General features: G+C 43.9%; 1 protein-coding gene across 2 annotated transcripts in view; it reads right to left on the minus strand.

Moving 5' to 3' along the window:
• The window catches only part of ZDHHC9 (zDHHC palmitoyltransferase 9), a 47,302-nt gene extending 33,680 nt beyond the window's left edge, over window positions 1-13,622 (minus strand). The window contains exon 1 of one of the 2 annotated variants that reach the window (XM_075836599.1): window positions 13,426-13,622. The gene's annotated coding sequence lies outside the window, so the exon portion shown is untranslated. Of the gene's footprint in view, window positions 1-13,244; window positions 13,361-13,425 lie in introns of those variants that run through there. The other variant, XM_075836600.1, reaches the window with a different exon arrangement.
• Between the last annotated feature and the right edge of the window lie 740 nt (window positions 13,623-14,362).

Raw genomic sequence — 14,362 nt, forward strand, 5'->3', positions numbered from 1 at the left:
AACTGTCTCATCAGAGACTAAAGCTGCTGCTTGGTCCCTCCGCCATACTTTACACTGCACTGCAGCACTGTCTGGTGTGTACAAGCTCAATCAATGGATGGAGAGATCGTTTCTGCCACAGCAAGGATAGAATGATTATAAACTTCAAACAAGTAAACCTAAAGCAGATGATTAGGTAACGGTCGTACATAGACTGAGGGGATAAAGACTCAATAAGGAGGGGGGGCATGAAGAGCCTAGAATCAGACTGGGGGCAGGATTATCTCAAGGGATCGATTCTGGAGGCCATTAGCAAATAAGCCCACACCAATATAATTAATCCCAGGGGTGCACATTTTTAGAACGCTTCCTGTCTAGCCGAGCCGCACTATAATTAGCCATTATCTAGATCCTTTTAACGTTCACTAAACCCCAATTATCAGTAGTTACTTTTCAGAGAACAGACCCATAGGCTCGGACCACACGCAACGTTGTGTCTAAATCGCAATAGAATCGTGTACACAACTTCAATAGTTCCTTATAGGAAAGAAAGTCATAGGTGACATCGCAACGATCGCAAAACTCCAACCACGTCCCAAAGTCACTGGAATTCGTGTTATTCATGAAGCCGTGTAGCCCGAGCCTCATTCAGGTATTACCACTGACATCGCCATCAGGACTGACCCTCTTGTCTTGTCATCTAGTGATACAGAAGAACGCTGCAGTGATACATTGTACACATTTGCCATTTAGGACACCACAAAAGCTGTGTGACAATCTCTGCAGGAGCGGCGATGACCGCCATATTGGTTATCAATAAGAATGAAGAAAGAAAAAAAAAAAAGGAGAAAAAGAAGAAGAATGAAAAATAAGAGATGGAGGAGGAAGAAATAATGTGAAAAAAGAAGACGGTTTTTAAAATAAAAAAAATAGCAATCCTTACATATACACCATAAAACTGGGAGACCCCCACATAATAAAACATTACTGGCCCTTTAAATCTGCACGGTTTGGTAATAGACAGATTTTTGGAGTGGTCTGAAGTAGGTCATTAAACTCCTGGATGTTTTCTATCTTTAGAACAACCTGCACAGATATCCAACATCTGATGAGTGATAAGAAGCCGGGAGTCGACTGCTGCCGTACTGTAGGTGTCCGACCTGCGCGCCGCTGACCTTTAACCCTTATGGAATTATTATCTTCACTAAATGTATCCGATTACAAACTTCACCAGAGGATAAGAATCAAAAACGGCAACATTGTAACACATGATAAAGTATAATACACACTATATATTATACGTATATAGCCTGCGGCTGTCCAGGCGTCACTTCATAGAAGGAACAGTATTCTAGAATTACATCTACTCACGCTATTATATCTCAGGCCAGCTTCTAGATGTTAGCTAGTTACAGTTCTAAATGCAGCTCCGGATGTGACTGGAGCACAAAGATGGCCAAAAGGCGGCGTTGAGCTGCAACCTATTAATATGCGCTTTCAGATCAATAGAGGTAGGGGGCGCAATTGTCTGCCAATCACCTAAGTCACTGCAAAGTCAATAGCACCCACTAAAAAATATCTAATTAAAAACTTTATACTCCAGCCACATCAAGAGCTACAGCCAAAAAAATAAATAAATAAATTCCGTACCCTGCTGCCCATTTGCTCAACAAGATTTATGCAGAGCATTGCTGGGGACGTGGCACAGTAGTTTGTGGATACATTGCATCTCCCACAATGCACTACAGCAGAGAGAATGGCATTATTTGGTCAAGACAATAAAGTGCATATCTACATGGTGCGGACTCATTCCAAGTGGTCTCCGACAAAGTTTGAGTACAGCTCCGGATGTGATAGGAGTACATCACATAATGTAAATTATTAACATTGTAAAGTATTTGCACTGTTACTCAGCATTTTTTTGTAATCCGATATTAGAATATTTCAAAGAGCAAATAAATGTAACCTGCAATTCACTTGCGAACCATCCCATTATAAAGTAATATATAGCGCTCCACTGGAAGGGCCGGCGGCTCATCATCCTCTTTAGTCATTTTTGCAGCACTCAGGTAACACCTTACAAGCCGGGAATTACATGATTGTCTGTGATTGTACAGAAACCGCTCAATAGAAGACGTCTTATACAGGATTTTCCCCTCAATTATTCTTCAAAGTGATAAGATTCATACACAAATAGGTTTTCCTGCTGCTTCAAATGAGAGGCTTGAAAAAAACAAAAAACACAACAGTGCAAAGATAGGTATGCGAGTCAACCCCGCAATATAATCTACATAAAAAGTGGAGTCACTGTGTACATACATTACTTATCCTGTACTGATCCTGAGTTATATCCTGTATTATACTCCAGAGCTGCACTCACTATTCTGCTGGTGGAGTCACTGTGTACATACATTACATTACTGATCCTGTACTGATCCTGAGTTATATCCTGTATTATACTCCAGAGCTGCACTCACTATTCTGCTGGTGGAGTCACTGTGTACATACATTACATTACATATCCTGTACTGATCCTGAGTTACATCCTGTATTATACTCCAGAGCTGCACTCACTATTCTGCTGGTGGAGTCACTGTGTACATACATTACATTACTTATCCTGTACTGATCCTGAGTTACATCCTGTATTATACTCCAGAGCTGCACTCACTATTCTGCTGGTGGAGTCACTGTGTACATACATTACATTACTTATCCTGTACTGATCCTGAGTTACATCCTGTATTATACTCCAGAGCTGCACTCACTATTCTGCTGGTGGAGTCTCTGTGTACATACATTACATTACTTATCCTGTACTGATCCTGAGTTATATCCTGTATTATACTCCAGAGCTGCACTCACTATTCTGCTGGTGGAGTCACTGTGTACATACATTACATTACTTATCCTGTACTGATCCAGAGTCACATCCTGTATTATACTCCAGAGCTGCACTCACTATTCTGCTGGTGGAGTCACTGTGTACATAAATTACATTACTTATCCTGTACTGATCCGGAGTTACATCCTGTATTATACTCCAGAGCTGCACTCACTATTCTGCTGGTGGAATCACTGTGTACATAAATTACATTACTTATCCTGTACTGATCTGGAGTTATAGCCTGTATTAACCTCCAGAGCTGCAGTCTCTTCCTGAGACAACCCCTTTAAGCATTCAATAAGCCACCAAGAACAAAACTGGGGAAACTTAAAAAAGCGGATAATAAATATTCACACACACACACACACACACACACACTTTTCACATTTGCATGACAATTATTTTTGTAATATAAATGCTCCCAAACACGCGTGATGACGTACTGTAAACATTTGCAGCTTTCGTCATTGGCGTCTGATCACGGCTTCGTACTGACTGTAACTGCGTTTTATTGACACACATTGCAATGAGCCTCGGCCGGCTCTGACTAAATATTTATCTATTCCGTGGAAATCATACGCAGGATCTAGACTCCGGTTTCAGGGCGAGTAATGGATTCTTAGATGGAAAAATATAGCAGCCTGCATCATCCCTTACACAGACAGAGGGAAATTAAAGGCAATTTACAAACACACAGTTATATACAAAGAACGCACAATAGCTACAAACGTATCTGAAATCAGCAACGCAAGAGCCGCCTGATAACCGAAAGTATTCACAGTCGTCTTTAAGGCCAAGTCAAAAATTATTTAAAGGGGTTCTCCAGAAACTTGCAATAAACTTACTAGAATATCCTTCTGTCTTATATAAATGAAGCTTAATTATTGTGCCATGAAAAATCTGCAACTTTCAAATAAACTTTGAGTTAAATCTTCAAACTATTTGCAAGATGTCTGCTTGCTCTCAGTGAATAGGAACATTTTTGTTCTCAAGGAAACTGTCCTAACCCATTCCCGCTGAAAACAAATGGTTTGATACAATGTATCCAGTCTAGACAATTCTCAGAGTTAGTCTGGACTACATGTTATCTGCACTGATACATTGTAGCAAACTATGAGGATAGGAGAGAGATTTGTGCTGCTGTGTTTCCCATCATTGTATCCAGCCTAGACAACCCAGCTGTGAGAGGTTTTAGGTCTGTACAGATTTCAAGTCTCTAGATGTAAGCAAGGATATTTATATCCATTGACATGCAGCGGAGTTCCTGAAAATGGTGAAGAACCTTCAAGTGGATCGGTCACCTCTCCGGACAAGTCTATTTTAATAAACACTTATTCCCCATGAAATAAAAATGTTGGAATACAAAATGCTCCAGAATTGTTGTTTCATGGGGAATATAAGTATTTATTGAAATAGACGTGTCCGGAGAGGTGACCGATCCTCTAAGATTATTTTCCGGTTCCAGGAGGTAGAGCATATGTGGCATGTTCTCTATCGGTTTCGATCAGCAGCAGATAGAGAGGTCATGTAACATTTCCATACTCCCTATTAGTGAATTCTGAGATAATAGAGGGGGGTCCGCTGCTCAGGGTCCTCATCTCTTGGTCAGAGTGGAGAGCGGTTACATGGAGCGTCTCTCTCTCTCTGGAGGACCTGTCCTGTATTACACAAACACATTGATTTGAATGGACACTGTAATACTTTGTTTCCCCTTTGGTGGCGCTGCAGAGAAACTGAACACTTCCCCACAGATCAAAGCTGATCGCTGAGGGTCACAACAGGGGGACACTTTGTTATCAGCTTATGGTCAGTGTTGTCAGTTTCCAACAAGTAGGGATTATCCAAAAGGAAGAACCCCTTAAATAGGGGTTTCCCAAGCCCCTAACAATTAGCTCTTAATAACTAATGTAAAGGTAAGCGTATCAGTTTATTTTTACAACGGCAACACGATGTCATGTTATACATGGACATGTGACTTCAGCAACCAATCACTGGTTGCAATGATTGATGATGCGGCCACTACTGTGACATGTTTGTGTTAGATACGTCATTGTGCGACTTATGTGTTAAAAAAAAAAAAGAGGCCGCGGGGACCACTGTATCGGCAGCGCGGAGGAGACGGTGCAGAAGTTTAACGGGGAGTAGATTACTTGCATTTTTTTTTACCGTTTAGATTAAGAAATTCTTTCAGCTTCCTGACTTATGTCTAAGATACAAAACATCACATGTTCTCGCTCCTTTTGGTCTCCTCCAATTATTAGGGGGGAGGGGGCAGGATTGCGCCATTTCACATTCCAACTTAGCCCCGCAGAAATACTTAACTGGACTCTGGATGCCAAAAATGTGTTTCCCAGTCAGCACAGGATCTAATAATAATCTAGTGGAGCCTCCCGTACAGTTCTGCCCAAGCTGGCGATTTCTGTAGGCACAGTGCCCACACACTTCCTGATACAACGTATCATGAAAACAAAACACGATGGAGCTCAGCTCATTAATAACCATTCCATTTCTGTGTGTGAATAGATCAGGCTGGGTTCTCCTAATATTGGTCTGTGCCAAGAGAAGTGGCATGACCAGGGGATGACCACCATTTACATGTATCTTCTTATGTAAGGTGGCGGCGGTGAAGCCTCATGTTCTCATCCCATACTATATTTTCTGCATTATCAGTATATCCTACATTGTAGCATCTGCTGAGCAGTTTAGGATACATGAAAGGAGATATGCAGATGTCGGAGCACAACCGCTACAGGACTGCCCCTACCCTGTGCCAGTCACTGAACCAATGCCCCTACCCTGTGCCAGTCACTGAACCAATGCCTCTAACCTGTGCCAGTCGCTGCACCAATGCCTCTAACCTGTGCCAGTCGCTGCACCAATGCCTCTAACCTGTGCCAATTAATAGTTCAGGAAAAACGGGAATAAGTGCGGCGCTGCTACTCAATGAAAGTCGGATAATATAGGATGAAGTTTATTGAACAATCCAGTCTACGCGTTTCAATGCCGCACCGGCATCTTCCTCAGGCCATGTCATTGAATAGCAGCGCCGCACTTATTCCCGTTTTTCCTGAGCTATTAATTGTCTTCATTGCGGTGGCCAGTGGGCCTTACCGGTTGGGATTTCGGCAGCAGCACTCACCCCTACCAGTGATTTCAACGCGATTGTTCTACGGTCCTGTGGTGAGCATTCATTTGTATCTCACTGACTGTCAATTCTGGGCCTACTCACACTATGTGGCGCCGTGTTTTTTCCTTTTATGTCTCTACCTTGTGCCAGTCACTGAACCAATGCCTCTACCCTGTGCCAGTCACTGAACCAATGCCCCTACCCTGTGCCAGTCACTGAGCCAATGCCCCTACCCTGTGCCAGTCACTAAGCCAATGCCTCTACCTTGTGCCAGTCACTACACCAATGCATCTAACCTGTGCTAGTCACTAAACCAACACCTCTAACCTGTGCCACTCGCTGCACCAATGCCTCTACCCTGTGCCGGTCACTGCACTGGTTGCCCATACCCTTTAGAATTAAATTCAAACTTATTCCTCTTACTCACAAAGCTCTCCCCAGTGCTGCACCCCCTTACATCTCCTCCCTCATCTCTGTCTACCACCCTACCCGCACTCTATGTTCTGCCAACGACCTTTGATTAACATCCTCCACAATTCGAACCTCCCACTCCCGTCTCCAGGATTTCTCTCGTGCTGCACCGTCCTCTGGAATGCGCTACCCGGACAATCAGACTAATTTACAACATCCATAGTTTTAAATTTGCCCTAAAAACACATCTTTATAGACAGTCCTAGAACGTTCCCTAATCGGACTCCTTTCCCTGGCCTTCTATTACACAGATACCGGCTGGGGACGGCTCCTGCAGCTTTATCTTACTGCCCCATATGTATAGAAGATGTAGGAGCGATGCACAAAACAAGCATTATTTACGTTTTGTGTCTCCCTTATTTTCTCATAGATTGTAAGCTCTTGTGATCAGTGTCCACACTCCTCTTGTTTAAAATTTGTAAATGAGTTTTGCCACTCTGTAATGTCTGTACATGTTCCCCCAACATTGTAAAGTGCTGCGGAATATGTTGCCACTATATAGATTATTGTTACAACAAAGGGTTAGTAGAGCAAACAGCAAAAGAGGTTCAGCAGCAGGAGACATCAAGAGACATGAATTACAGAGGGTGAAATAAATCAACTCCGGCTGCAGCTACCGATAACCCAACTGCAATGTCGCTCATTGGAATAAGAGGACCGGTTACCGTTATTAAGATCCATGTTTGGTATATGAGGTGGAAGGGACATTTGCTGGTTTCACACGGTTTATGGCACCGCTGATTGACAGATCTTGAAGGAACACCCCTGGAAAAACGGACACACTTATGCCACTTGTAGGGTCTGAGGAGGCATTTTTAATCTCCCTTGTTAAATTGAACTGCCATGTGGCTATTCCTACCTCAGTATAGTAGTGCCTTTCCCTGGGGCTGACCTTATACCAGATGGTGCCCAGTAAGTTACCCCTCATCATATGCTGTACTGTCATACAGTGTACTAATGACCATATCACCCAGTGCAATGCCCAAATAGCAGAGCTTCACATATGTCAAATAACATGTCCATATAGTCACCTAAATAGCAATGCTATACAGTACCACCATACACTGCAAAAAGAAGAATATACCCCAAATAATGCCAACATACAGTGACCGAATGTCTGCTCCATACACAGCCATCTAATGCGTCCAGCTCAACACCATGAAGAACCCGCACATTCAGCCGTCTTATAGAAAGGAAATTAACCTTCACAGAAACCAGCAAAGGGAAGGAAAAAAACCATCTGTAGGTTACATGACCTTATACTTATCACAGCTGAGGATATGTTACAAATTTGTCTGTGAGTTAGGCCGGGTTTACACGAAAGGCACTTAACAGCTCCGTGTGTCATCCCCGTGATTTTCGCGCAGCCGCCATCATTATGACACTCTGTTTGTATGTTTATAGCACGTGGTGCTTTTCTGTTTTCATTCATCCTTTTCACTGCTGTTGCGCGAATCACGCTTGTCCCATGGAAGTGCTTCCGTGTAACATGCGTGGTTTTCACGCACCCATTGACATCAATGGGTGCGTGATGCGCGAACAACGCACAAATATAGGACATGTCGTGGGTTTTTCGCAGCGGACTCACGCTGCGCAAAACTCATGGACTGTCTGCACGGCCCCATAGCCTAATGTAGGTCCGTGCGACCCGCGTGAAAAGCACGCACGTTGCACGGACGTAATACACGTTCGTGTAAACAAGCCTTCAGACTGATACATTGTATAAAACTATCCAGACGGAAAAGAGATTTGTGTTGCTGACGCGTTTAACTTAGAGGATTGTCCACAATTATACCACCTCTCAGTTGTGAAAATGTAACTTCATGAAAAGGGGTATTCCCATATTAGGTATTTATGACTGATCCACAGTCCAATAACTATCAGGAGAACGAGGGGGGGGGCCTTAACTAGACCCCCATTCTCCCAATGGGCAAGGTGCCCAGGGGGACTAGCGCCTAACAGGAATTTATGGAATATCCGATCAGAACATTCTCCATCAAACAACAACAGAAACTGTAAAAAAAAGGCTCTTACTTAGACTTAGTTTTCACATTACATTCAAAAAGCAGCAAAACTGGACAATTTGCGACAAATCCGCTGCAAAATAGGTCATCTACGTATCAAAGGAGGCAAAAATATCTGTGAATCTGTTACTTTGGTGGGAAAAGGATCAGTAAAACGATTTTCTAAAAAGGGGTTCTCCTACAATCCCGACTTGTTATAAGTCGCTTCACAATAAGCTTATCACAAAGTGTCCTCCACTGGGGAAATTACACAGTGTCCTCCTGCTGTGACCGCCAGCGATCAGCTGTAATCTGTGGGGAGACCTGGCAGTAAGTGTTCAATTTTCCTACAGCGCCACCACAGGGGAAATTAAGAATTACACAGTGTCCATTCATAATGCGTTGTCGGTGTAATACAGGACAAGACAGGTCCTCCAGAGAGAGAGAGAGAAGCTAGAGACGAGGATCTTGAACAGAGGACCCCCCCTCTCAGAGTTCCCTAATAGGGTGCATGACAATAGGTTTTCTAAACTGGACAACCCCTTTAACCAATGGTCATTATCAGTACTATGGTAACCTCTGGCTGAAGGCTTCCTTTGTGGGCCAGATAATAGTAGGGCAAGAGGGGCACTTACATTGTGGGTCTACACAAACTTCATAAACCCTGACTGCCAGCCCGGTTTCCTACCTTCAGTGCAATGGTGGATTCCTTGGCAGCTCTAAAAGCCTCATCTCAGGTGTAGGAACACAGCAAGCCCCATGTCTCCTCCGCTCAACACTCATAGCCCATTGGATGGAAATTTGGGCAGCATGGTGGCAACGTTCCCCTGGTGACAGATAAAGAGACATAGGCTGCAGCCCCCTGCTGTAAACTGGAGTGTAGGGACAGGGAATTATGATGTGACACATTGGTCCCGGCAGTTATACATGAGAACTTCCCATGCGTGAAGCAGGAGACAGAAGCATCTCAGGTGGAGGCTCATTACTGCTACAGAGGTGGAATTCCAGTGTTCTAGATTAATGATCAAAGAGCAAAGTCTGGGGAGAAGAGCTTGAGGTCTGGAAGAGGCAGATTACATATCGAGAGCTATCCCAGGAGGCCACAGCATTCCTAACCGATGATGGTCACATATTATTCATCTCATTTTTTATATGTTCCACTACAATTCCATGCACTGCTCTGCAAATCCTAAATGTCTTGGTTCACGAACATAATGCCAGATCTACAGTGCAGACTGACACACAGGCAGAGAAGAAGGAGAAGGTCAAGGAGTTGGCATTGGGCTTAAACGCTGCTTAACAATGAGGATTTATATGCCATTCAGGGTCTATGGCAAGCTGAGTAACAACTCCTATGTGTACTGTGATTGCCATCATGACTGGTTGTCACCCAGCATCTGCTACCCATGTGGGAGACCAAAAGAACTTGAAGGCTACAGTATGTCCACTTTCACACCCACACTTATTTTTATTGTCCCAATGTGTAGTTGAATCCTGCAGTTGTACTTCCTTCCATCAGTCCCCTACTTTATGCTTATGTATATTCAGTAGAATAACAAGAAGTAGAGGACAGATGTAAGTTTGACTGCAGGATCAGACTACACAGGGTTTGATTGTTGTCTGTTACCATGGAGACATAGCACAAACAAAACTATAGGACATATTTTAATCATGAGCTACTGCAAAGTTTCATTACTTTTAATTTTAGATGCATTGGGACAATAAAAAAAAAATGATTATTGCTTGTGAAGGATGGACATGGCATTCACAATTATGCTAGTTGTTATTGGAAAAAAGAAGCAAACTTGTGGTCATACATCCCATTAACAGTTTGACTCCTATGTTGCAGGAGGACACACTTACTTCTGACTAAATGTGAGGACTGTACAGAACAAGAGTAACGAGGACACCTCCCCGAATGCAAAGCAACCTCAGTGCAGACATTGAACATGAAGCCAGCAGAATTGTGAATGCAGCTCTGGAATACAGTACAGGATGTAACCCAGGATCAGTAAAAGATAAATAATGTATTTACAAAGTGACTGCACTGTTTATGTAGATTATAAAGTTAAATTGTTTTCTAAGGTCAACATAGGCTTAAACGTGGATATTTGGCGCAACGCGAGTTAAGGGGGTCTTACAAAGGACGATTATCGGGCAGACGAGCGTTGCCGATAATTGCCCGGTGTAAAAAGGGGAACGATCAGCAGAGGAACAAGCAAACGCCGGATCATCTGCTGGTCGTATAGTTTTAAAAAAGTTAAATATTCTGGTTGTTGGCAGCAAATCTTGGTGTGACAGGAGCAAATGAGCGCCGTTCAACAATGTCTCGTTGATCGGCGCTCGCTGCACCGGCCGGTGTTAAAGGGCCTTTAGTGTTAATGTGTTCATCAGCCAAAACAATTTCTGGGTGAGACTTTTCCTGCTTGACCAGCTTAGGGCATAGATGACTCAACTAGATTGTCTGATCTGACAACTGGGTGAGAACTGGGCCATGTATGGGGAGATCATGAGCTTCTGATGGATTATCGAGACGCCATGACCCCGATCCAACTGGTTTCTCTCGGAGAAAGAAAGGATTGGTTCCTGCCCCTCGTAGCCCATTTCAAGACTAGTACAAATCTCACCGCTCAGACATCTGCCGGTTTTCTGAACCCTAAGATAACGTGTGTTCATTCAGGAGAGGGGAACCCCATAGTGAAATCTAAATGCCCCTCTTGCTCCTGGGTTATGCCATTATTCCCATTCACCCCCACATTGGCAATATTGACAATCCTGGGGCAAAGGCAGATCGGGCCCAGCTACAATCTGCACCTCCTCCGACATTTAGTCCAAAATCAGCATTTAAAAAAGGTAAAGTTCAGCTCTAGGCCGAACCCAACGACATAGCAGGTACAACGCGGACAATACAGATTGTGATGTCACACACACATATATATATATATATATATATATATATATATATATATATAACCCCAGTTTTGGTGCCAAGATCTCTTCGCTCCAGCCTGTCCTTGGCACACAGGGCTGTAGATAAAGGGGGCGCAGAGGTAGCACCTGGGTACTGGGGTCAGGACTCTGCCACATAAGGAGGGGGGGGGGGGCTTTTAAAAAAATGTTCATTTCAGAAGTCTCAAGTTACACTTCTGCCTGGTGCCCAGGACTTGTTACTCCAGCTTCTTACTGGCATCCAGTGCTTTAGGCTGATCATATACATTTAATATTACCTGTGTGATCAATGCACTAGGGTGAAAGTAAAGCAGCTAACACTTGACAGCTGCTCCATTCTCAATAATCAGCAATAGCCTCTCAATAACCAGGATCAGGTCTTGATACTACTAATCCTCGGAGAGCTCGTGCAGCAGCACATGTGGTGTGTATAACATACCCATATACAGAAGAAAAATGCATTTATTTTAGATCACAGAACAATACTGAAAACAAACCTCGCTGCACTTCCCATCAGTATTATGAATCTCGCAGTCAGTTCTCAATGACAGCACATTAATTATAATACCAGGAGGAGTAGATTGCAATACTCAATGCACAGTTTACCAGTCATAACAACTCCTGGGACACAGGATGAGCCAGGTATGCAATTTAATATCTGCCCAGTGCATGCCCTTCAAGGCAGCGTCCGCTTTGTCAGCATGTAACACTGGTGTATACTGCATGCTGCTCTTTGTGTATATACAGCTGGTTACACATCACACCTAACAACTAGAGGCGGCCTGGGAACTCTGTGGGTGACAGCAACAACATAGAACACAGCGATTACACACACGTTACTGTATAGAGGAAAATTACACTAGCATATAGGGGGGGGGGGGTGGGCCTGAATGTATTATTTGGGGGTCCCAGATTTCTTATTTTGCAGTAAATTGGAGGAAATATATAACATATGTAATAAGATAAATATATGACAACTCCCCTAGCACCCCCTCATTTACTGCACATGAGGTATCCAGGACCCCGACACCTATCACTATACAAGAAACATCAAGCCCCTCTATAATATACAATATGACAATCATTTTCCACCATTCACCACATGTACATCAGCTCTACCATAAACTGCCTGTGAGACCACCACTCCCTTTTTCTGCTTTGCCATGGATGGAAGAGACCCTGTGTAAAGAAACCTCGAGCCCTGGTCCACAGAAGAGAAGCAGGCCTGGTCCAGAACTATACCCAGCACCAGTGCCATACTGAACCCATCCCTGCTCTTACAGACACCTCAAACCCTCATGTCTGGAGCAAATCCTAGCAATGCATGAAAACCAAGGAAGAGAAAGAGATAATGTGCTAGAGGCGGTGGGGGAGAGGAATCCTCCAACAAGCAGAGATGTCCCACCCCATCCCTTTGTCACACTGCACAGCTCAATAGCCAGAGACATGCTGGAATCTATAATGTGATCTGTAGCCCCCTCCTTAAATAAAGCATGCCCATAACCACACTGCATGTGATCTTTTACCACCCCCTCTATAATCAGAGAATGCTCCCCATCACCCCATGCTGGAACATTGTATGTGATCTATACAGCCCTTCATAGATAGACGAAACCCCCCCATGCTGTACACTGATGATCTCCAGCCCCCTCATTTACAGATCATACCCCCATGCAGTACACTGCTGACCCCCCTTCCCCCCCTCCCTTATAGACAGATCATACCCCCCATGCTTTACACTGCTGACCCCCTCCTACCCTCATAGACAGATCATACCCCCCCCCATGCTGTACACCGCTGTGCAACGCACCCCTCCCTCCCTTCTGACCTTTACTCGGGATCCAGTAGCTCTCCTGCAGTGATCGACAGGATCTCTTATGATTGTCTCTGGGTATCAGACACAGCACACACACCCAGCGCCGCTGGGACTTGATACAATGTATCTCTCTGCCCTGTTACAATGTATCATCTGATGTGTGAGGACACAATGTATCACATCCCCTCCTCACCTGCTGTCCCTGCTCCGCATCCAGGAGAGAATGATCTCTCAGCTCCTGCGCTGGGGCCCCCGCCCGCAGTCCACCCAGGGCCACTAATCTATGACAAGGGACATCCTGCTCATTAGTCCGATCCTCAGCTCCGGGCAATCTCGGCTTCTTTAATTTCGCCCCCTCTGACGTCACGATTTGGCTAACGACACTCCGTCTATTGGTCTGCCCTGTTCACCAAACCCGCCCCTTATCCAAATCCTGCATCTTGATTGGCTGAGTTTTGTGCCAGTCGCCCAACCCCGTTAGACTTCTGGGTCCTAAAACCGTAGGTGTTCGTTGGTTCCTTCCAGTCAAAGTCTAGTTCAGAAATGATAAGCAGAATGTTATCTGTGCTGTGACGAGCCGGGAGGAGGAGGGACTGGAATAACACACAGGCCTGGCTGCAGTCACCTGTCCTAGGTCGAAGAGCTGACAATCTACAGCAGACTTCCTATAGAGTGTATTGAATATGTGTGACTTGGTATTGGCATGGTATGGTATTTATAGTATTTTATGTTATTATTTATTTTCTTTTACAATAATTTGTGTTATGATATTATATACTCTGTTATATATTAGATCAACAAGACAGGGTGGCATCATGATCTGTTCTAGGTTAAGGAGCTGACAATCTACTGCAGACTTCCTATAGATTGTACTGAATGTGTGTGGCTTGGTGTTGGCTGAGGTTTATTATGTTATGATTTGGTATTTATGGTATTTTATGTGATGTTATAATATTTCATGTTATTATTTATATGATGTGACAATATTTTGTGTTATTCTGTATTCTGTTATATGTTAAATAAACAAGACTGGGGAGACTTTAATAACAGACAGGGCGGCAGCATGATCTGTACTAGGTTAAAGAGCTGACAATCTACTGCAGACTTCTATAAACTGTACTGATTTCTTG

Source organism: Rhinoderma darwinii, chromosome 8 (genome assembly GCF_050947455.1).
Source record: "Rhinoderma darwinii isolate aRhiDar2 chromosome 8, aRhiDar2.hap1, whole genome shotgun sequence".
NCBI lineage: Eukaryota > Metazoa > Chordata > Amphibia > Anura > Rhinodermatidae > Rhinoderma > Rhinoderma darwinii.